General features: G+C 39.6%; 1 protein-coding gene across 11 annotated transcripts in view; it reads right to left on the bottom strand.

The window, feature by feature from the left end:
• SORBS2 (sorbin and SH3 domain containing 2) overlaps nucleotides 1-25,288 on the bottom strand; it is a 166,508-nt gene extending 141,220 nt beyond the window's left edge. For 8 of the 11 annotated variants that reach the window (XM_068136932.1, XM_068136934.1, XM_068136933.1 and 5 more), the window contains exon 1: nucleotides 7,849-8,478. The gene's annotated coding sequence lies outside the window, so the exon portion shown is untranslated. Of the gene's footprint in view, nucleotides 1-5,804; nucleotides 5,899-7,848; nucleotides 8,479-25,215 lie in introns of those variants that run through there. The other 3 variants (XM_068136931.1, XM_068136940.1, XM_068136945.1) reach the window with 3 other exon arrangements.
• Nucleotides 25,289-25,945: the final 657 nt, after the last annotated feature.

Genomic DNA, 25,945 nt, shown 5'->3' with positions numbered 1-25,945 from the left:
CTGCCCAACAGCTCGTCTGGAGTTTTCTGTCTTGACAATAAAATGCGTACTGAATCTGGCCTTTGCGCAGGACCATGAATCAGTCATCTGTGAGTCAAATGTCACTGTCAAAACCATGTCCACATGTAAATCTACATCTATGCAAATAAGGAATTAAAATCCTCCCTCTTGTGCTTGTTTAAAAGGAGAATGATAATCTGCAATGCTTAGATGACATGATTCATACTTGTAATATGACCCTTACAGAAGGTCTCTTGACAGACTTGAGTTTGCCTGATTATCTGCACATATGTCAACCCAATACCTTTGGTTTGGTCTTTATTCTACTGTCAAACCTGTCAGCACTGCACTTAGCCCTCACACAGTGGCACCTCATTTGATTAGCCTCTTTTATATTTTACTTAGTCAAAGTAAACCATTTTACTGCATCAGTCACACTGAAATTATTATTTCTTCAAGATTCCCCAAACCCACAAATTTCTCCTTAAGCAACACCATGCAATCACCATGCCATTGCCAATCTGGGAGAATGTCACTGCTTAGAGTTTCCTGTTCCTAAGAAGAAGTCAAATTAAATAAAAATTTGCTGGCAACTAACCAGCTTCTGTCAGGATTTGCTTATGATAATGTGTAAAATGAGTAACTAGCTAGAAGAAACAGGGTGATATACATGATCAATACATGCCTTAAATGATACATACTGAATTTTTCCATTGGTATCCCTTTGAGTTGCTACTGCTTGTTTGTCTCTAAAATCATTACTATTCATAGGAAAAAATCACAGTATCACAGTATCACTTAGGTTGGAAAGGACCTCGAGGATCATCGAGTCCAACCTATCAACACAGACCCCATGACTAGACCATGGCACCAAGTGCCACGTCCAATCTCCCCTTGAACGCCTGCAGGGTCGATGACTCAAACACCTCCCTGGGCAACCCGTTCCAATGCCGAATGACTCGCTCGGTGAAGAACTTCCTCCTCACCTCGAGTCTAAACCTCCCCTGGTGCAGCTTGAGACTGTGTCCCCTTGTTCTGGTGCTGGTTGCCTGGGAGAAGAGGCCAACCCCTTCCTGGCTACAACCACCCTTCAGGTAGTTGTAGAGGGCAATGAGGTCACCCCTGAGCCTCCTCTTCTCCAGCGTTGGTGCCTAAATCAGGCAACAGCAACTTAAGATTTTAAGAAGCACAAGGGGCAAAATGCACAAAAGTCAGTAGTGTCACCCCTGTCTTCAAAAGGGAATTACTTATTACACATTTCATCACTACAGTTTAGGATTACCTCGAAGGACACAGTCCTTCTGAAATTCGAACACTGCACAAATGCCTCATAATGTTTGAAAACAGCAGCTGAGATACCAATCCAAAACTAAGGCCATCTAATCCACTAACCCACCCCTTATGATGGCCTAGACTAGCAGTTTTGCTAGATAGAGCAAAACATTTTGTGCTAGAGATTTACTAAATAATCTTAGTCAAACAGACGTCTTCGTAAATCTCACTGCATTGATAATCACATCACACCAATTGTTTAGGCAGCCTTATTTATGAGATTTCAAGGTACTATAAAAGCTCTTATTCACGTAACTGAACAAAAGAATTTGAGGTTCTCAAATGAACATGAAATTAAGCAAGAAACAGGCCTTTATCTCACAAATGTAATTTTGCACCTGCTTGATAAACTTGGTGCTAACAATATCTTGATTTCATTTTATATTTACAAAAAAAATGTTAAATATTTTTGGGTTTAGAATCATGTGTAGGTTTTTGGAGCTTTTATTTTGGTCTTTTGTTTGTTTGGTTTTGGGTTTTGTGTGTGTGTGGGGTTTGTTCTTAGTTTTGTTTTGGTCTTTTTTTTTTTTTAATATTAAGAGAAAATGAGCATTCAAGGACAGGCAACATTCAAGCACCCAATTTAACTGTCTACTCCACACTTTATTCTGTTGCCCTGAATAGCTATTTTTCCCCAGTGGTCACTTCAAATAGTGAAAATACTGTTCATATGTGCAGAGGCCACTGTAGTAAGAGGCACTTTCTAGTTCACATTTTTCAGACATCAAAACTCATCTAGATAATTGAATTATGGATAGCCTCCCCCCTCTCATTTGCTAAATTTAAGCTTTAGCACGGTATAAGCTTTTAGGAAGACAGTCATAGTGGGTATCCTCATTCTAGGCAGATTCAAACGAGTTTGTGAGACTAGCTGCAAACAACCACAAAATATTTGGTTTATATGTGCCATTTCATTACAATCAAAAGATCAAAAACAGTCAATCCTAACTGTTATGGATTGGAATTTGTACTTTTACGGAGTTTGTGGCATAGCCTACTCTGCATTTGAAGTTAATCTCATTATTCATAGGAAAAATATAAATCTGACCACTTTGCTTTCACAACTCTTTCTGATTTTATATCAGAAACTCAAGTACTAATAATTCTTCTACAGTCTACAGAAATCCCTATTCCTGTTCTTTTACTGGCATTCCTTAATGCTGAATCTAGAGAAGTTTCACTGTATTTCACCAGGAACATAGATTCACAGAATGCATTGGGATGGAAGAGACCCTCAAAGATTCCCAACCCTCCTGCAGTCAGCAGGGACATTTACAACTAGATTAGGCTGCCTAGCACTCACATCAAGTCTGATGTTGAATACAGCTTAAACCACATCCTTGGGCAGCCTGTGTTTTACAACTCTCATTGTAAAGAACTTCTTCCTTATAACCAACCTAAATCTACCCTGCTCCATCAAGTCTCCTACAAATAACTAGTTTCTCTTTCAAATCTTTACCTCAAGTACAAACATTTATCATAGTATCATAGTATCATTCAGGGTTGGAAGGGACCACAAGGATCATCTAGTTCCAACCCCCCTGACATGGGCAGGGACACCCCACACTAGATCAGGCTGGACAGAGCCTCATCCAGCCTGGGCTTAAACAACTCCAGGGACGGGGCCTCGACCACCTCCCTGGACAACCCATTCCAGGGTTTCACCGCTCTCATGGTGAAGAACCTCCTCCTCACATCTAGCCTGAATCTCCCCACCTCCAGCTTCATTCCTTTCCCCCTAGTCCTTAACACATGAAAACTTGTTGCACTTTCATCACTTACTGTTCACATTAAGTAATACTTAAGAACTTCTGCAAGGTGCCACATACTGTGTTTTCTGTGGCATCACACACTTGTGCCTATCCTATTAAGAAATATGTGGCTTTATTAAGCATGACAATGTTCAAGGCACACTGATGATGAAGCTTTCCATTCAGGCAACAGTTAATGAGTCCTCAAATGGCATTGTTAACATGCTGGAAAGAAGACTATGGCTGTCCTGCTTTAGACACAGTCCTTACCCCATCTCAATGTAACTACACCATCCAACCCTAAGCCTTTTAGGAAGCACTCAATTGCAGTTCAGACTTGCTGCAATTGAACTGGGTCTTCACATACTGATGCTGCTCAAAAAAAAAATATTGTGTAAAGAGCAGTAAGGCACTGGATCCAGCAGTTTTCAACTATTTGAAAAACCATGAAGATCCTTCCACATATTTTGGACTTCAGGCACAACTACAGATTTCCTCTGCATAACACTGATCCTATAAACAAATGTAACCTTTAGAAATCAATGCCTTTTACTGTTTTTACAACCCTCAATGAACTTGATTTTCAGCTATGAGAATTGGAGTTACTGATTCCATTTCCCTTGAAATTCCTTCCCCTAGTGCACCTCTGACTTTTCTTCTGGGTCCTGAAAAAGCAAAGGAGTAAAACCACTATACTTTTGGACAAACTTGGCTAATCAGCAACTGCTGCTAGCTAAGGATAGCTTTAGTTACCCATCAAAGAGTTCAGTTGTACACTCCTTTAAAACTTGTACACCAAGTAAAAGACAAGTACCTAAAAATAAGCTTAGCTTTCACTATTCTATGTCTTAGCATTATTTACCAGGTATTTTCTGAAAAGGCTAACAAAAAAATTAACTGTATAGTTTGATCATGGTAAAGCTTGAGAGAAAGGATCACTTTTCCTGCCACAGTATTTCCTTCCCCCCGCTCCATCCCTGGGGCTTGGGATCCTCAGCACCAACTCTTTAAAAAGTGTACTTGGATTACTTAAGAACACAGAACATCTATGCTATTCAATGCCCTGATGGTGGTTGCTGAGGTTTTTAAGGGTGGATGAATCAGAACACTATCTTTATTCAGTACAGTAAGATGAAAAAAAATCCATCTATTTAGGGAAAGAAGTTAGAAATAGCTGAAGAAAAGGCTTCGTCTTTGGAATTTCCTGCTTTACAACAGCATTACCTGTAATGTATTGCTGTTATGGAACAATAGATCTGAACAGAAAAATACATTTCATGCTTAGAAATAGATCTTCATGTGTTCATCCAGTGTGCCTTTACTCAAAGACACATGCTGCCCTATTACATATTTACTTCTTTCCTTTCTCCTGCCCCATACATGAAGTTTTCCATTATATCTGTCCCTTTAAATGCCTTTTAAGCTTTTGTTTTAGCCCTAGAATGTTAAGAATCCTCATGATTTCAGAAAGATCAACTTTCATTAAAACATTTTCATGAAAAGACAACACACTATTTAAGGAAAAATGAACACAGATTATCTGTGGTACTGTATACTCCATCCAACAGCACAGAATGAAAACACAAAGTTGGCAATGAGTAACATGCTTAATGCAATGCTGAAATAATAACACGGGAAAGGATCAACACTATAGTAGAACATAATGCCAGAGCATACCTTTGTAAGATTCTAGCTTACAAACAAGTAGGAATTATCAACTTTTATTTCTGTGGTTTTGCAGACAGCATCACTGGAGCAGAAATACTATTCTAAAGTCGCATCTGATACAATTTGCATACTCCAGGTGCAACTTCATCATTGCTGTATTGTATTGAATACCTGATCCTTCTGATACAGAAGTGACACTGAGCCAGTGCACTGTGTAACATTATACAACATACGCCAGTTTGATATCTGAGCATGTTCCTTGGGCACATGCCATCTGTATTGTTACACATGGGTTGGGCATATGTGTAAGTATGCAGAGAACAAGTCCATACGTTGAGGGTGGGAAACACATTCCCACAGTAACTCTCTTGTCAGGTTACTGTGCTCCACAAACTGCATAGTGGTTTGATGCTTATCACTGTTTGCTCAAAGTTGATTATTTTAAGCAAACATACCAAAAAACTATTGCACCACTTGATTCTACCTTCTTTGGTCATCCTATTCTCTCTATTATTACTTGCACCTGCTACTATGATACTACATTTTAGGACTCATCTGCCTGCTTTTGCTTAGTTGGTATCTTGTTTATAAGCACAACACAGGGGCCCAGAGTCACCTTTGAAGGTCACGCACCCAAAAAAATGTTTGAAGTGACTGTAATATTAAAGCATGACAGCTGATGTTACTTACTGCTGAACATGAAAGGGCTTGACTTTGCATAATTTACAGATTTCCAAATCATGTATAATCATCTCTTGGATAATAAACATGGCTCTAATGAAACATTACAATTTCTAGACTTCAGTTGGAACTTGATGCTATCCTTGCCAGTGCAAAAATACCCAATTTGTCTTGTGTCGTATTATTGTCAAGATCTTACTGTAAACCTTCTATTTATAAGCACACTTCTGTTCATCATGAGCTGAAAAATGTCCCTCTGCCTTCATGCCCATTTGATTTCTACATCAGTGGCTCATTCTATGCCTTCATACTTTACATCATGTGAAATTAATTCATACTGGAGACACACTTCACTTCATTACTGTTTCTTACCTCTAACTCATTTAAATTCTTCCTCCACACCAGATTCTATTGCAGCACCTCCACAGCCATTACTGACATTCACTGATTTGATTTACAAATAGCTCTGAGGGGATCGGATGTTGCCAAAGAGACAGTAAGGAAACAGAGAGAAGATGGGAACTGATATGAGAATAAAGACAAAGAGAGAAAAGCAGAAAAAGAATGCAGAATATGCCTTTAAATAATAGAGACTAGTAAGGTGCACCCATTACCATTTAATAGGTGCACAATGTTTAGTGATTAGTCATAGCTAGTCTTCCATCATGTTTTCGTACACCATAGTGAGACTATGTCCACCTTGAACTGCACGATCCTTCACCTTTTGCATAGTGGTACGTCTGTATTTCTTACTGTTAAAACAGAAGCTCTCTCTTTGTTAAAGCCTTACAATCACTTTAAAGGAAATAGCAGCTCTGCTTGTAATTACAGACTCAATCATAAATATTCATATCACACTGTAAATGCGCATTCCACTTCAGAGAACTGCTTTCATCTGTGTTCTTTAGAACAGCTTACTGTGTGGACCCCTACACAGAGGTACAGAGAAAGAAGTTCCCTGAGTAACAAAATCCTGGAATGATTCTAGCAAACTGGAGCTTTTCTAATGGACAAAAGGCATTAATAGCAATGCATTTATATACTGCTGCTTCCCAATGTGTTGTCTTATTTGGGAGAGAGCTGCTGAACATGCTTGTCCAAATACATTTGCAGGATATATATAGAGAGATATATAGAGAGAGGGAGAGAGAAATAACACATTGGAATTTGGCTCCTAATTACAGAGCACTGGTTACTAATTTAACTATAAAGACACCAGACCTCAAATTCTTGATTTCATGCCCACTCAACTGTCCAAACAAATGGCTTACCTCAGTGTGATTTAAATCCACATAATTATTAAATAAGAGTTAAGGCCAAAATGCTATTTCATTTTCTATAGATTTGAGGTGAATCAGAATATTTGGTTCTTATCTGATAAATTTCATTCAGTATTAGCTAATCCAGAAATTCCATTACTCAGTGAGAAGACAGTAGTTCCTAAAACACTGTTTCTAATACAAACACTACCTGAATTAAGAGATTGCAGTTTTATTGACCTAGGTCTAACTTCAGTTTTCATCCCCAAACCAGATGTGTTGTTACTAGTAACTATTCAGAACAATCCATGATGCAATTCTACAGCGTTAACACATAGACTCAATTAAACCTCTCCCATTTCTATTATTCCCTTACTTTTGTTCTCATGTTTTTATTTTCTCTATTTACTCTAGCCTATCTCAGAATGACTGAGATTGTTCAATAAAAGTTTAACTGTCTTGTGCTATTAAGGCGCTCGTGCTCCATGTGGAGTGCTCGTTTCCTTCCTTTTATTCAACGCCAAACGGAGGGACACAATGGGTGTGTTGTGCTCGGTCTAGCACGGTATGTGCGATATCTTTAAAAAGGAGGTGTGAGCTGGCTGTAATACCACTACTCTTAACAGCTCAAGTACCACAAACTAATCAACCACAGCACTGGGTCATGCAGTCCATTGAAAGCTTGTGAAAAAGCTGCTTTTTATTATGACCTACATACTGCACAGCAGCAGTTGGACAATTTAAATCTAGTTACATTGAGGCTGAACACAATGCATGAATTTCAGCAATGATGAACTCAATTATGTAAGGCTTTTCAAATATGCTTTCAAGTTCTATAATATTTTATTTCACCCATATTACCTAGATAGTAAAAAGCACAATGATAAATAAAACAAAGAATATTTTCCTTTCGGTAGAAAATGCAAACATACCATTTTGCCAAGTACTGGAAACCTCCTTCTGAATCAGTAACCATATGGAACATCACAATGGAATGTTTAATAGAAATGCAATCAGTGAATTTCGCAACCTCTCCAAACAAGCCACTGGTTAAAAGCAACCTATAATTGCAACAATACCTAAATAATCTTATTTCCTGCATGAAGTTTTGCCCAGGTCTAATTTACAAATCGATATAAGTCCGTGCAAAGGCGTACCTCTCTCACACAAGCCGAGATGCACAGCAGCTTCCTTTTGTGGGGGTGTCCAGAGGCGTTTAAGCGCTCCTAAACCAATCTGCTAATAAGCAGCACCTAAGCCTGAGAAAGGGCTCCTGCCCAGTCCGCAGTGCCGAGCCCAGATGAACCGCACACCTGCCTTTCCCGTAGCGCCCGTTTCCCGGAGCCAGCAACGCACAAGAGCAGTAGAAGGAAGGGCAACACCCTTCTCCTGGATCACAGGCTTTCACTCGGAGCAGCTAGCGAGCCGCCGAGATAACATTGCAGAGAAACCTTGCCTTTACAAGACAAAACCCCACTCCGCTGCCTGACAGCAGATATGCAGCATTATCACGCTGCATTCCACCTCCTCCGGTCAGCTAGCAGGAGCGGCAGTCACCCGCTTGTCAAAATGGCAGCTTGTAAGCAGGCTAAGCCACCCTAATTACTCACTAATATGCCCGTTTCTTTTTGTTCCTCCGACGAGATTTGTGTTTATTCCCCGGGAAAGCACAGCATAACGTGTCACATTGTTTTCCATAAGCAAAATGGCTGGTCCTTTCAGCACTGCTGCAGACAGCTCATTGGGCTCCCCCGGCTTTCCGGAGTCATGGCAACAGCCAACAGCCGGCCCGGCCCGGCGGCGGCATCAGGCGCGGCGGCAGCGGGCGCGGCCCCTCCACCCGCGACCCTGCCCAGCGCTGCCGCGCCCGCGGGCGCTGGCCCTGCCGCCGTGGGTCTTTACCCGTGCTGGCGGCCTGCGGGGCTCGCTGCGTGAGGCTGCTGCAGCAGTGAGCACCTCCTGTAAGCAACCCGGGCCGATAGGCTGCAAATTACCTTGTGAACACCAGAAGAGTGTTTTATTGTACACGTATTTGACAGGGCACGGCACATGCTCTCAGGGTAAATTATTGTACAGTGGTTACCCTTGCTTCCTAAACAAAGATAGTCAGCTGTTTTTTTTCTATCAGTAGAGCTCCAACAAAAAAGCCCCCAACCCCCTTTCCATTTCAAAACGCTAATCCCTAAATTTACCACATTTACTCCCAGTGTTTATAAACACATTTCTTGATCTTAGTGGGTTAAAGGTTGCACTTTATTAGATGGGCTTCAAAGGTCGTACATTGCAATAATCTTGTAAACCTATTTCACCCTATTTAGAATAACACAGTATCCTAATTAGAATAACACAACAACATTTTGATTAGGAGTAGGAAGAACAGATCTTTGTGAACAATTTCAAACTGCTTATAAAATCCCTACTCTTCAAGAGCTGTAATTATCTCATATCTCAACTGTCAGGATCAGGCATAAAAACCAGAAGGGCACATGCAGCACTCTTCAACCTAAAGTTCTTTGCAAATCATTTGGAAACATTAAATGTATCTAACTGGGCATGCTGGAGTTCATGCACAAAAAAAAATACGAGTACTGGTGTGAGGAAGAATTTTCCACCCCTTTGTAGTCATTAACAGTGATTGGCTTAGTATGTATAACAAATCATGGCATTTCCTTGTTTAGTGTCATTCTTTTCTAGGGCTACAGCAGGTTTTTCACCTCTGAGTACCGGTTGCACACAAAGCTCTGCTTCTCCACTATTCCCAGTGGAATTTTTGCTCTCAGGGTCTAAGGGCAGTAGTGTCTTGTGGAGTCCCAGGCAGAGAACTAAAGTCCACTGTGGTGGATTGAACACATTTCTTCACCATGCTTTCATTGTGTCAGCATTAATTTCTCTGAAAGAGAGTATTGCAAGACAGAAAAAGCCTGCAAAGGCTCACCAGGAAATAAGCAGATAAATTCTATTTAGATTTCTGATGTGTTAGAGCTGAAACATTCAAATACATATAAATAGGTGCTTTGACAGTAACAGTAGTTTAATCTTATTTCTTCCTCTCAGCCTTCTTTTAAAAGGTGAGTGGGTGTCCACACCTCCAAAATGGCATTTGAGACTAACAGTCTGTGCTCACATCAGTGAAGTACCCCCAGCTCCCATGACTCAAGCATGTACTTTTTGCACCACCATAACTGTCCAACAGCACTTTTTGATCAAAAAAGTATGTCGGCTGATTTGGTAACCTGATTCTGAAGGTTTTGGCTGGAAAATTGAACTACTGAAGTAATTATTTACACATAAATTAAGTATTAAAACAAAGCCAGTCTGCATTACAAGAATACCATTTCACCATGACTAGTTCACTAACTTTTTTTGTTAATAAACAACACGAAACAGACTGCACATCCAGTTGCTTGCCTCTTAATGCATTGATGCAGTCATTGACTCTTAAAAACATAAGCCTTCTTTAGTAAGTGAATACACATGTAGGTTTTCTGTCACTTTATGACAGTGGTTACTGTCATAATATTCTCTACAGCAGGCTAAAACCTTAGCTTTTGAAGTACAGGTCATGGGGTTTTTAAGAATAGGTTAGAGCTTGGAAAAGTTTCAATATGTTTGTCTAGATCTATGTATCTATATATAAACAAGTAACACACAGTGGAAACATAACATTTTTATTAAAATGTTCTTGAAGTTTGTTTCTTTAAACAAGAAAACTGTTTAAAGTCTACAACTTCATAGTTCAATAGAATAGAATAGAATAGAATAGAATAGAATAGAATAGAATAGAATAGAATAGAATAGAATAGAATAGATTAAACCAGGTTGGAAGAGACCTTCAAGATCATCGCGTCCAACCTATCACCCAACACCACCTAATCAACTAACCCATGCAACCAAGCACCCTGTCAGGTCTCCTCCTGAACACCTCCAGTGATGGTGACTCCACCACCTCCCCGGGGAAGTCCATTGCAATGGGCAATCACTCTCTCTGTGTAAAACTTCCTCCTGACCTCCAGCTTGAACCTCCCCTGGTGCAGCCTGAAACTGTGTCCTCTTGTTCTGGTGCTGGCTGCCTGGGAGAAGTGACCAACCTCTGCCTGTCTACAACCCCCCTTCAGGTAGTTGTAGAGAGCAATAAGGTCACCCCGAGTCTCCTCCTCTCCAGGCTAAGCAGCCCCAGCTCCCTCAGTCTCTCCTCATAGGGCTTGTGTTCCAAGCCCCTCACCAACTTCGTTGCCCTTCTCTGGACTCATTCCAGCAAGTCAGCACCCTTCCTAAACTGAGGGGCCCAGAACTGGACACAGTACTCGAGTTGTGGCCTAACCAGTGCAGTGTACAGGGGCAGAATGACCTCCCTGCTCCTGCTGGCCACACTGTTCTTAATGAAGGCCAGGATGCCATTGGCCCTCCTGGCCACCTGGGCACACTGCAGGCTCATGTTCAGCCTACCATCAACCAGCACCCCCAGGTCCCTCTCTGCCTGTTTGTAACTGTTTGTCAGTCTGACCTCAGTGACAGGGCAGGTTATGGAGCAGGTTATCCTGAGTGCCATCACACAGCACATACAAGACAACCAGGCAATCAGGTCCAGTCAGCATGAGTTTATGAAAGGCGGGTCCTGTCTGACTAATCTGATCTTCTGCAACAAGGTGACCCACCTAGTGGATGAGGGAAGGGCTGTGGACATTGTCTACCTGGACTTTAGTAAAGCCTTTGTTTCCCACAGCATTCTCTTTCAGGAACCAGTGGCACAAGGTTTGGATAAGTGCACATCATTTAATTAAAACCAGGCTGGATGGCTGGGCCCAAAGAGTGGTGGTGAATGGAGCTAAATCTGGCTGGCACCCAGTTGCTAGTGGTGTCCCCAAGGGTTCAGTACTGGGGCCTGTCCTCTATAATGTCTCTATTAATGATCTGGATGAGGGGATTGAGTGCATCCTCAGTAAGTTTTCAGATGACACCAAGCTGGGTGGCTGTAGATCTGCTAGAGGGGAGGGAATCTTTACAATGGAATCTGGATAGGTTAGACTGATAGGCCAAGGCTAATTGTGTGAAGTCCAACAAGGCCAAGTGCCAGGTCCTGCACCAGGGTCAGAACAACCCCATGGTGAACTACAGACTTGTGGACAGACTTGTGGATATGTGGCTGGAAAGCTGCAGCTTGGAGAGGGATCTGAGGGTATTGGTTGACAGTCAACTGACCATGAGTCAGCAGTGTGCTCAAGGTGGCTGAGAAAGCCAATGGCATCCTGGCTTGTATTAGAAACACAGCGGCCAGCAGGAACAGGGAGGTGATCATCTCCCTATACTCAGCACTGGTGATGCCACACCTCAAGTATTGTGTTCAGTTCTGGGCCTCTCACTATAGGAAGGACAGTGAGGGGCTGTAGTGTGTCCAGAGAAGGGCAACAAGGCTTGTGAAGGGCCTGGAACACATGACCTACAGGAAGTATCTGAGGGAGCTGGCTGTGTTCAGTCTGGAGGAGAGGAGGCTGAGGGGAAACCTCATTGCTCTCTACAACTCCCTGGTGGGACGTTGAAGTGAAGGGTGGGTCAGCTTCTTCTCCTTGGTGGCATGGAACAGGACTAGAGGAAATGATTACAAGCTGCACCAGGGAAGGTTTAGGCTGGATATTAGGAAATAATTCTTCACTGAAATGGTTATCAAACATTGCAATGGTCTGTCCAGGACAGTGGTGGAGTCACCATCCCTGGGGGTGTTCATGCAGCATATTGACCTGGTGCTTAGGGACATGGTTTAATGTTGACCCTTCAGTGCTGGGTCTAAGGATGGACTCAATCTTTGGGGTCTCTTCCATCCAGATATGTTCTGTGATTCTGTAATACAGGCACACTTCCATCTGGCTAAGAGTGATGGAGATTTGGCCTGCCGTATGGACAAAGGACTTAACAATATACAGGTATGTGCAATGATTCCTTCTGTGCAGTGATCTGCTAGGTAGAAGTTAGAAGAGGTTAAATTCAAATGCAGATTATGGTTCCAATTTAGCATAAGGAGATAATTTTATCCATGGTCAGTCTTGTTTGCAGCTGTTCCAGCCACTGAACACTGAGTAGATCTCCAACTATTGGCTTCATATTTTCAGGTTCTAATCAATAACAACTTTGATCAATTTTCTCTACTGTGGATTCAATCAGATACTTGGCAAAGATGCTGACAAAGAATCCTATCATGATTGCATTGAGTAATGAGTTGATTTAAGTAATTAAGATGTGACATTTAAATAAAACAATCACTAAAGCATTTTACAAACATTTATAAAGGTGCATTTACAAACATTTTTAAAACTCTATGACAGAGAGTACTTTTTCCGCCCCCAGAGCTGCCCTTTGAATCATATTATTCATCACAAGCAGTATAGCCATAAAATGGGGTAGAAAAGATGAAAAAACTAACTCTGATTTTCTTAAAAGCAAATATTTAAAAGTTTCAAAAGGAAACCCTGAAGCCTTTTTGTAGAGATGAAAGTGTCTTAACCTAGTAAGACTAGATCCCTCATGTTTTACAGCAGAGTTAAAGATGCTACAGAATTCCTGGAGCAATCTCCACACTATTTCCCATTTCATATTTAGTATTTTACTTTCTGATATAATTAAGTAAAAAAAGCATAATCTCAAATATTAAATATTGCTAGAGTTACACTAAGCAGCTTTTTAGCTGTTTTAGATTAATTTTAGGTGCATTTCAAGTAAATTTGAAAAGGAATCTGTAACTGAGAGACTCATTATTTTCCTTTTCTATTTGTGTGGTTACCAATTGGTTTATTAGCATATTGTGCATTATAACATCTATATACTTTATTGTCATTTATCCCAGGAAAACATTGAAAATTTTGTGATATGTTGAGCCAACATTAAATCACATGAACAAGTAGCATAGATAAGTGTTCAGTGTTCAGATCTTTACTACAATATTTCAGAGAAAAAGGTGAACTTGACACACAGAGACACAATATACAACGTCCTCCCAAATCAAGCTCTTAAATGTCCATTTTAAACAGAAAACAAACCTTCAAAACAAAACTAACACACAGATGAGCAAGTGCCTTAAAAGTTATCCTCCTCGTCCTTGAAATACCAAGGAATCAACTCTAACTAAAACCAAACAAAAAATGAGACTCTGCTACTGAACTGTGCTATGCTTTCAGAGTATGCCAAGAATATTGACGAGACAATTAATAGTTCATCTATTTAATTTGTACTTGAAAAATTTCCAGTCCTGATTGTGCAATGCACTGACAGTTCCAAGAAATAACTACGTAAACTCATAGGCCTAAGAAGGAATTCAGATTAAGTTGATTTAAGTTCTGAAGAACACCCCAGGACACCTAGTTTCCAGCACATGCCAAAACTCAAACTTTGTCTGCATTCTGAACTGGAGATCTATACACCCTGAGTTCCTGTGAACATCAACTAGCAGTCTCATCAGTAAAGTTCTGTCAAAATGCATTGAGGCCTGAACTCATGCTAACAGTGCTCAGACATCACCGTTAGATATTTAGGAAAATGAGTTGTCATTCAGTCTACATCCTCTTCTTTCCTCCATTCATAATATATAAATCCAAAGCTTCCACCTCTCCTCTGCTTTTATTCTTCATTGTCTTCCCCTTACCTGTAGCCATAAGCCTAAAGCCATATCCCTAAGGCCAGTGCATTTGCTGCCAAGTGCAGCTTCTCTTCTCCTCTTCTTTAAACCACTGATTCAGATTTGCAGCTCCTTAAGAGCAGCTGCCATAATGGTCCAGGCCCATGTATCCCAAATTTGGCAGTGTACTGCTGTCCCTTCTTTTCAAAACCTGCTTCATATAATTTCTTTGCATACACCATATTACCACTATATTTATAGACTATTCTTTCATACTCTAGTAATTGGGGCATGCCTGCCTTTTTTCCTATTTGAGAAAAAAATTGTAACTTCCAACTACTAAATTTATAGAATATGAATGTGACAAATAATATTGGTAGGAAGAACAGCGGGAAAATGGAGCGAGAGTGTGATTTTCATGTTGCCCACAATTCTCAGCTAGAATGATTTGCAAAAGGCTTCTACAACACACTTGGGGCTATACATCAATCATCAGGCCTGCTTGGAACAAAGGCCCAAACCAACAAGAATCCATTTGAGCTATTCCATGTCTATGCAGCTTTAAATATATATAGATATCTGAGTCATTGCTATTAATTAGTGTGTGGCTCATGGTTTTTGTTTTTATTTGGTCTTTGGTTTGGTATGTTTTTGGTTTTTTGTTTGTTTGGGGTTTTGTCTTGTTTATCCCCAAAGATCCATTTGTCCATGTCTGTATTCCCTTTTCTCTGTAGCCTCAATCTCTTTCAGCCACTTGCATGGTTTTTGCATTTTTCTACTGCACACATTACTACCTAACAAGTCCGTTTCTTAATATGCCTCCTTGACCAATCTAATTTTGTTCAATCTGACATAGGAAAACCAAAGAAGTAATAAAACCAGCCCCAAGTGAGCTTTTTCCGGCTCTCCACCTCATACTTTCAACATTGCATGATGCTGATAATCAGCTTACTAAAAATAGAGGACACTACTGCAGGCACACAGCCATACTTGTGGCTCTCAAGTAAAAAAAAAAAGTCATTCTTGCCTGATTAGATTGGCTTAGGAGTGATAGAAAGCTTGCCGGGCTAGCCCTATCTGTGTCTGGCACTCCTCAGAGCTAACCAGAGGACACCATTCCTTACAGGTTGGAATTCAGACACCTTGCATGCAGGATTTTGTTCTCCTGTACAAAGCTCCTGGAAAAAGAACTGTTCAAAACCTAAGCTCAAAGGCATCAGCTATGATGCCTGTTAAAAGCAGTAAGATTTGGGAAGAGCAGATGAGTAAGAACATCACTACCAGATAAGCATGCTAAAGCTAGAAAATCATCATGGTTTCAAAAGTTCTTTGAGGTCAGGAAGTTTTAAATAAACTCCTTGTAAAGCAGGCTTACATTTTATCAATTCTGAGAACTTAGCAGCACCTCTCTATGCCAAATGAGGTCACAAATCAATCTCAAAACACCTCTGACAAAGTATAAATACCATAGCAGAATATGTCTAAGGCACAGTAACATGTCTGGCTGGTATAACTACAACCGCAAAGCTGATAAGGTACCAACCAGCTTATCCACAGCATTCTTTTCATGAAGAGGTCATTTCTTCTTTTGTGCTAGGAAGGGAAACAATGCCAAAGCATTCCAGAACTGCTTATACAAATAACAGTAGCATCTACCTCCACTTAGAGGTTAACAATTTGTACTTTTTTTGGTAGCTTATTTATTTTCTTTAAAGTATAACATAACACATTAGGAATTTAAATGGATCACCTGCCAAATACATCCTTTATTCTAGAAAGTGAATCAACTTTTTGTGACAAAGACTTCTAAGATTCCAGTTGCCTTCTGGTTTAAGAAGTGAATTGGCTTCTGAAACTTAACATTTGCCTCCCTTTTTCCTTAAGTGATTTTCAGCCCTGTCTTTATTTTTGGTCTTGAACAGTGTTAGCATAGTAGGTATAAAATTATGAAACAGCATTGTTTTGAATTCAAAAGTCTGTTGCCAGTTTTCCATCAAGTATCCCACTTAGATTTAAGGAAATTATCCTAGAAACATGAACTACACTGAGCACTAAAGAGGGGATGGAGTCACTGTTCCTGGAGGTGTTCAAGAAACACATGGACACAGCACTTGGGAACATGGTTTAATGGCCATGGTGGTCTTAGGTTGACAGTTGGCCTTGATGATCTTAGAGGTTTTTTCCAACCAAAACAATTCTATGAGCATGACTATAAGAACATGATCTTACTCTTCTATGCAGTGCTGGTGAGGCCATACCTGCAGTGTTGCAGTATTATACCCAGAGAGGCTTTATATACTGGAGTCTAGCAGAGGAGCACAAAGATGACTATGGAACTGGAGCATCTCTCCCAAGAGGTACAGCTGACAGAGCCTGAGACTGTTTAGCCCAGAGAAACCTTGGGGGATGAGGGGTTGGGGGGGGGGGGAAATCTCATCAAAGTGTACACATACCTGAAGGAGGGTGTAAAGAAGAATAAGCCAGCTTACTTCTAGTGGTGCTCACTGACAGGATTAGAGACACCAGGCACAAACTGAAACAGAGGAAAGCTGGCCTGAACACCAGAAAACACTTTTTTAAAATGAGGCTGACTTAGCACTGCTACAGATTGTCTAGAGAGGTTGTAGAGTCTCTGTTAGAGGAAACATTCAAAAGTCTTCTGGACATCATCCTGTACATTTGCTCTAAGTGGCCCTGTCTGAGCAGTGGGGGTGGACCAGACAATCTTCAGAGATCCCTTCCAACCACAAGTACTCTCTGATACAACAAAACCCAATTGCCTATGTTTTTGCTTTTCAATTAACATTCATATTTATTTCTCTCTGGCACAAAACCTTAGATATTTGATTTCTCAAAGAAAGAATCACACTCAGATCAGAAGAAACAAGAAAGCTCTTATCAGAATGTCCAATATGAGAAGGTTCAGATATTACAATCTCCTAGCATTTAACTTTAAGGACATAGGAGTGAAGAGTTTGCTCAGCATTACTTCTTGAAACAAGCTACAGATACAGTGTGGGAGGAAAAGAACAACTGTATTCACACACAAGAGGAAGGAAAAACAAAGTGATCCAAATGTATTCAAATGTATAAACTCATAATACAGATGTTGTTTCCACAGTAAGTAATACACTTTGAAACAGGAAAAAAAGGGTCAAGATTTTAAAGGATAGCCCCATGTACAGACTAAAAACAGATTCTACCTACCAATGAGCTACTGTTTGGACTCATAAATTTACAGTTTATTATACAAAGTATCACTTGTTGAGAAGTTAGGATCCAGTGGGACTATGCTACTAGCAAAGTCAGAAAGAGTAAAACCAGCACAGTAAAATAGCCCTGATATTTGACAGCCTGCCTCTCAGCTCTTTAGCTGTACCACTACCAGTTGATGTAGTTTTGTCTCTGCTCTCACTGCTCACTGTTAAAGGTAGTGTTATCTCCCTCCTTGGTCAGAATAAATGACCTTTGTGACCCAAAGGAAAGACAATATACAGTAGGTAAGAAACAGCATGCATTTCACTAAGTTGGACCAGATGATCTGATTTGCTTTCAGTTCTTACCTTTTTGTAATCTCCTTGTCCATAAATTGGCCTTTATATCAGGATTTACATTTAATTGAGCTTAGGTAAGACAAGGGAAGACAATATCAGTTCTAGAAATAATATTTAGCATTGGGAAAATGGCTGGCACAGAGAAGACAGAACTATAATTCTGCTGGATCAAGGCTTTAATCAACCTCTTCCACAGCAAACAGTAAATGACAGGCATATGACCCCCAAGTACTTTAATATCCAGTTGAAACTCTCCACCTGAAAAACTAACCCCCTGTATGCAGTTCTCCCATTTATCACCATTTCTGAGAGATGAAACAACAACATAAGCTTGAAAGTCAAGTGCTGCCCAGGCCAAATAAATGGCTTTTGCACCAAGGACAGAAAAACATTGTGAACTGTAGATTTCTATACTTCACCAGGCTCCATCTGATGCACAGTACAACTTCAGAATTTTAAACCACACAAAAAGATATTTGAGAGGCAAAAATCCAATTTCAAGTTACTTTGCCACTTAGTACAGCTGTATGCATCCAGATTCACCCTCACATGCAGCAAGGTATGTGGCCAAAGGAATTTAGAATTACAAGTACCAGAGTTCTACCCTTTGCAACTGACTTTCTCAAGAATAGTATCATAAACAATTTCTTGCTTATCCTGAAAAGGAAGCAGCATGGAAGTATCAGTCTGAAGCTAAGTTTCAGAATGGTGTTAACAACACTTAGGATCTTGAGAGCTACCCAGTTAAAGTCTATGCAGGTAAATAAGTCCAGTAAGCTACTTTCAAATACTCGGCTTTGTGTAACTGTAGTTTTCAAGTGTTGAGCCAATAATCAACAGGCAAAGTCAACACCTACCCAAGACCAAGAAATTCCTTATATGGAATTTCTTTCAAGTACCATTTCTTTTTTTTTTTAAATCAGCACCCTAACATTCATGCAAGAGATTCAATAGCTAAAACTCAAAATACAGTAGTTTCCAAGCTGATATAATTAAGTTTTCAATTTATGTAGAAAATTCTGGCACTTGGCTGCTAATTTTACTTATGTCACCAGAACAAAATAAGGAAAAACGTGGTGTTGTTTTTTCCCCACAGTGGAGAAAAGGATGTAGGTGGGGAGTACAATTGACACTAATTATTTGTAGGAAAGGTCAGGGTTACCTTTTACCAACTGCATGAGGCAGCTGATTATCTGTCACATCTCTTGGAGCACAGTCATGAAACCGTCAGTGACTAAAGGACAAACAGGCCTTGGCTAGCAATCAGTCTTGGCAGCGTTCAACAACACAGCACAGCAGATGTCTTTTAAAAATAGGTAGATTGTAAGACACTAGATAGTGTAACACTGGATACCTGCAATGCTGAAAAAAACTTCAATAAAGACTACTGTTTAAGTGCCTAATAGGTGATGTAGAGGGATTGATCTTCCCTGCATTTGAAAAACTCAAAAAGAACACAAAATTCCATCTCAGTTTTGAACTCTCTCAGAAAGTCTTCAGTTTCTACATGGCATGCATTTATTTTTTTTTTTTTTTTAAATATATATACTATAAACCTCATTTTGAGAAAAAAACCACCAGATATAGAAAGTCAGCTGAGTGAAGATACCCTGCAGATAGAGAACAGATCATGCAGTTCTAAAAACTGTAATAACTCAAAAACTGGGAATTTGCTTGTCAATCTCAGGAAAGATTAAAACTTTTATACAATATTATAATTACTATTGTTACTGAAAATCCCAAACTGATATCTGATATATCTTATTTGATAACTGATTTGTTACCAGGATACTCAGTGTACTGAGAAAAACAACTGCTTGTTATTTAGTATGTCCCTTGAGAAGTTTGCTGTGCTTTAAGAGAAATGAAAATTCCATCCCTGAGTTCCACTTACTGACTTTCCAGAAAGTGGAACTTCTAGGTATGAGACAACTCAATTCCAAATACCACTGACTTCAGGTTTGATCTTGGAACTATGAGAATGGAAGAAATCTATATGCCCATGTACCTGTAACTTGTTAACTTTTTCTGGAAAAAAATATTAATGCAAGAAATTAAATGGGATTTTTCTTTATGTGATTTGGATACACAGATCATAACTTCTGCAAAACAAGGTTATTTGCACTTTTCTAGTCAGTTAAGGTACTGCAGAAATATTATGTGTAGGACTTAATTTGGTTTTGGAGCACAGACAGTTAATTTACAGTTAGGCAGTTCTGCATCAGTCAGTCTAAATGCTGTCAGCTCTGGCTTTTGCCTACACATACAGACAGTACTCAAACAATACTTAGAGACTGCAGAGGACAATCCCCACAAGCAGTGGACCACTGCTCTTCTTGATACTGAGAATGTCTAGGAGATTCTAACAGCCATCTGGGCATTTCCATTCTCAGAAATTCTTTAAGTAATATAGAAGTTTCATGCCAGAGCAGCAGTCCTAGGGAAAATTTCTGGTTTCTTCAAATGTTTCAGTCATATTTCTAAAGATGCATTTTACTAGGGAAAAATCAAAGGCTCGGGCCCTCCAGATCACAAAGACAGTTTTGGTTAGTGAGATTTCAGGCTAGCAAAACAAAGAGAAAAATATAGTCCTGGTGCACAACGGCTGTCAGCTTTCCTTCCTTTTCTTGCCTAAATACACTGCGTAATTGTGCTGTTCCAGCTTCACAAAGCACACTGAACTCTGGCTCCTGTTTTTACTGAAGTTAATAAGCAGCAGCTTGCAAAATGATACTCCTGAAAGGAAACACTACATCTTTTCTTAGCTCTCCTCAGCATAGCCTCAAAGATATTGTGAACAAATCCACAAGAAGTTTTAAGTAAACTCAGTAATCACAGTGAACTGAAAAAAAAAATCCCAACTATGCTACTTCCAACTGACCACCTGTGGGTGCAGTATTTTCATTCCTTGTGGAAGCTACAGCACTCTCATGCTTAATAAAGAGGAGTAATTACTTTCAGTTTCACTGCAAAATTATTAAAAGATAGAAAGGTTAACAATCTTTCTGGCTTTGACTGTAGACAGTGGCACAGGATACAATACTGTATTGTTACTGGCCTGTAAATTTACCCATAAAAGATCAAATTAGCAATGAGTTATTTGGTTTCTATTGAGTACTTTTGAACTAGGAGGGAGTTATTATACCTCCTCTTCACAGGGGGTCACAAAACAGGACTAGAAGATAAAAATCTTAGTATCCTTATTGAATAGATTTGAATAGATTCTTTTTCATTCAGAAACAGAGAGAAAGAGTTGTCTCAGTGTCAAAAATGATCAGAAAAGCTTGACTTTAAATCTTATGGCAAGAGATGACAATGAGGAAAAGGAATTAGGTTTCTATAATATTTCCTAAATTGTAATGACTGTCACATAGAGAAATCTGAGCTGCCAGCATCTTTCATCATTTTTCTGTCCATCTCCTCAGACAGTCCCTGCAATCTGACACTATACAACTGCCAAACTCAGGTCCATTCAATCAGTCTATACAGTGAGATACATGAACTGTGCTACTACCTCTTTTGGTCAACAGATCTCTCTATCCTGGCCGAGACCTTAATCAGTAGTCCTGGTTGCTTGCCTCTAAAATCATCACTGCTTCCAGTGGCATCTCTGCATTTTAATTTTCCATTCAAAAATTGTGATGCAGTCAATAAACCTGACTTTATATTCAACATGACTTCTGCAACAGACAGAAGAAATCCACATTTCATCCTGAAGGAGAATTCCAAATATTTTCCTCCCTTTTAATTATTTATTGAGTTATATGAAAGCTTGATGACTTATCTCTTCCTTCTCCTCCCAGTAGTCTGCTTGTTTTTGTTTTGTTTTTTTAAATAAACTCAGAATACACTATCACTTTTACAAATACCAAGTTTGTTTTTTTTCTTCATTGCCCAAAACTGAAGAAATGCTCAAGCTTCTAAATGAAAAAAAATAAAAAAAAAGAGCTTAGAGTTTTGAAAGTGCATGAGGAGACAGAACACAGCATTTTCATCATACCAGTCCTAATTTAAATAGAACTTAGTTTCCCAGTGTGGAGCACATAGCCAGTTTGATTTTACACAGTTTAACTGCAGGCTGCACTCCCAGTTCCCATTCCAGTATGCAGAACTTCAAACTACCAGATTCTGACTCTAAATTCAAAGATACAGAAGGAAGACATAGAGTATATTATTTCTCTCCACCTCTTAAATATGCAAGTTCTTGCATGCACAGAAAACAGGAACCACTTCTTTTCTTCACCTCTTCTCAGCATTCCAGAAGAGGGAAGAAGAGTGATGTTGTACAGTCACTGTTCACCTTGAATTTGCCAGCAGGGTGCAAACCCAAACACTGACTGCATTGTTAACGGCAGCAACAAAGCACATGACAGTACTCATCACACTACCATTTTTTCACTGCAAAGGCACAAGTAATTACCATATGTTAAGAGTAGGTCAGCTTTGGAACTTGAACCACAGCTGTATGGTTCCAGACCATTTACCGTTATGCCAGGAAAGCCCTAAAGGCTGGGGGCCACAGCCCCCAGCTCAAAGAAGGCAGTCCACCACTGAGGATGCACATGTTCTACCCGTGTTCTAATCTTGTTCCACTTATTAAACACTGCTCTATCAAATTGGTCTAAGTCAGATTAGATCATATGATTTACATGCATTTACAGAACAGGAATAGAATAGAATAGAATAGAATAGAATAGAATAGAATAGAATAGAATAGAATAGAATAGACCAGACCAGGTTGGAAAAGACCTTTGAGATCATCAGGTCCAACCCATCACCCAACACTATCTAATCTACTAAACCATGGCACCAAGTGCCTCATCCAGTCTCTTCTTAAACACCTCCAGTGATGGTGACTCCACCACCTCACTGGGAAGCCAATCACTCTTTCTGTGAAGCCAATCACTCTTTCTGTGAAGAGCTTCTTCCTAACATCCAGCCGAAACCTCACCTGGCGCATCTTGAGACTGTGTCCTCTTGTTCTGTTGGTGGTTGCCTGGGAGAAAAGACCAACCCCCACCTGGATACAACCTCCCTTCAGGTAGTTCTAGACAGCAATAAGGTCTCCTCTGCTGGCACAGGGCTTGTAAATTCATCTTACTTCTCTTTTATTCAGATTTTTTTTTTCAAATTTAAAATCATGTGAAACAAGCTGTAAGAGAAAAAAATTACAATACTCTTCCACTTTTAAAAAGCAGTTTGTGACCTTGCTGGTACAGAGTGGCCATGGCTCAGAATAAAAAGATAGTGGTGGAAGCTGAACTTTTCCCCAACATCTAGTATTGTTATGGATAAAGATGTATCAACATGGTTTGTTGTCTATTGATTCGCCATATCTTATCATGAGCTATTTGCTCCATTTTCCTTGAATAGGAACAGCTAGCATCAGACCTTGCACAAAATATCTGAAGCAATAATACAGCCATTCATCTCTACTCTCTTACATACTACCAAAAAAAAAAAGAGATTCTGCTCCAAGTTCGCCCAGCAGGATGCCAGTGACCAAGCCTGCCTATAAGCATCTGCTTCAAGTACTTGCAGATTTAGACTGCAGTAATGTATACACTTTGAGAACACTGCTGAAAGTCAAACACTTGCAGAAACACAGCACATAGCTGTCTTCTAACACTTCCAGTGAGAGCTGGAATACACTTAGAGAGAGTTTCCCTGCATAAGGACTCCAACAGGCATTCTACAATGAAGGCATAAAGTTGGAGTGTACCTTTCTCATAAGGAACTCTTCAATCTGTTACTGTGGTCCTTGAACAAATGTAAAGCTTTAGTGTTTTGAAGGTGATAGCAATTTAGTGACAAACAAGGAATTTTCAAGACAGCAAAGTCTGTCAAATAAAATTCCAAGCTTGTAAAGAGCTAGCCTTACTGAAATATTTATTGTATTTCCTTCACTTTCTGTAGTTTGCCTCACACTCATGTTCTTTTAGAATACTAGTTGTTTAAGCATCCATTTATTATTAGCCACACACCAAGGAACAAGTGTCCATTGCATCAACTTACTTAAAAGATGCTGCTGCTCTCAAGCACTGAGACTTTAAGGAATAGCAACTTTAAAGATTTTCCTGTCCTCTTGTTCTTGAAATATACTTTCTCATCTTTGATACCTGGATTACTACAAAAAGAAATTATAGCCAGAAATGTAGCTTTTTTGATTGGTTATCAGTGACATCACCTGTTCAGCAGGTTATGTAATCATATACTGTACATTCCAGTTGAAAGAGCAGATGTAGTTTTTTAGATAAAAAGCTACAATTTCACACTTAGTCAATGGTTTAGCATTCAATGAAAGTCTATAAACAAAGCAATATGCACATTAGTGAGACTTATCAGCTTAATTTTATATATAGTCTGTTGAAAGACTGGCTTGCTAAGAGCACACTTTAGAAGAGAACAGAAAAACAGCTCAGCCTTTTCTACTGGAAGGGCTCCCACCTACAGGGGATGCCAGAATTAGCACTAACATTTGGTTAAGTGATAGGTAGGAGTCTTAACTGGGTAAGTAGCTAGTTCAATGTATAGAAAGAAAGCTATGACGAGAAGACGATGTTTGATGTGCTAAACACAAAAGGACCTATTCTGAATTTCTGCAAAAGCCTTGCACTAGTTTAGTGCAAGTTTCACACACTTCAGAATAATGTTAACTGACATTTATCATTAACCTCTCAACATTCCTCTCAGCATCATTTCAGCAAAAGCAATCAGTCTCCTTTTACACCCACCTGTAAGCCTTCCGGTTACTGTAAAAGACTACCATCGTATTTGCCTTGCATAATCTTGTGCTGATTTACATATATATCGCTATAAGGATGCTCATATTGTAATTCAATAGCTGATGATACAGTTAAGATCCCTTCTGCCAGTTATTTGAAGCTATTGAAAAGTCTCTGCTCTGCTGCTATCTTCCTACATTGAATTGGCAGTCAAAACTGAATTCAAGTGCAGAAAAGCACTTTAAAAGGAAGCATAGCCATAACAAAATCTCATTGTGCCTCATCTGTTTCAACAAGACTTCAGTTCCACCCTAATAAACTGTTCATAAAGTTACACTCTCAAATATTTTATCATCTCAAAGATTGCAACAAATACAGCAATATAATCAGATACCTTACCAGCGCAACAAGTCTTGCCTTGTATTCTTGGTGGTTTTTTACTTGCTATTTTGCTTTGGGTTTGTTTTGGTTTTTTTCTATGGATGAGGCGGGGCACAAAACAGGACACCATGGACTTCAGAACCTCAGTGTAGCTGTCAACCCGGTCAGAGCAGCACAGTAACCTTTCCCTACCTGTGTCAAACTAAGCTAACAGTAGTCAGCCAAAGAGACAGTACTTCTAAGCTCCCAAAATCCACTTACCTGCTTTAAAGGAGTTATCCAGATCTCACTGCACCAGTTCTAAAATTTCCTTTTACAAATAAATTTGTCCGTTCCCCACCCCAACCCCCCTCCCAAGGGAACTCTGATATCCTTGACGGCAGTAGTGCTTCTGTTGCCGGCGCTATATATGGTCTGTACAGAGAACTCAAAATACTGGTGGTATTTTTGGTCACATTGCATTGTATCTGTCTCACTTAAGTGTTTTGCAAAATAAGAGAGTGCATACTTTTTGCTAAAGAAGTTTTACACAGCCTGATTATGATGTTCTGCAATGATTAAAAAAAACAACAAAAAACCAAAAAAGCACTTTATAATTCTATTCTAGTTATTTGGTTGAATAAGATAAGATGAAACACAGGGTGGTAACTTCTTCCACTGCTGTTAATTTTAACCACCATATCAATTATGAGCTGCCATTCAAGTTAATCAAGGGATTCCATGACTATTATCATCAGGTTAAGAGAATGAGATCATTAGCACTAGTCAAGCTATAAAAAGCTGTGGCATGACTGAAAGCTGACGCAATCCTAAAACATACTTAGAAATAAGTTTGCCTTTTCCCAAAGAGATAATTTAATTATCTTAAGTATAATTGCGTGCACACTTGAAACAGCTACAGTTCCATACAAAAATTTGGATTAGTAATACAATGAAAAGCATTCACTGGGTACTCAGAATTAATAATGGCAATGTTTTATAGGTGGAAGGT

This window comes from Melanerpes formicivorus, unplaced genomic scaffold (genome assembly GCF_026170545.1).
Source record: "Melanerpes formicivorus ecotype bairdi unplaced genomic scaffold, bMelFor1.0.p_v2 SCAF_4, whole genome shotgun sequence".
In the NCBI taxonomy this organism is placed as follows: Eukaryota; Metazoa; Chordata; class Aves; order Piciformes; family Picidae; genus Melanerpes; species Melanerpes formicivorus.
The sequence above is the reverse complement of the archived record's forward strand: the minus strand, read 5'-3'. Positions and strand labels throughout refer to the sequence as shown.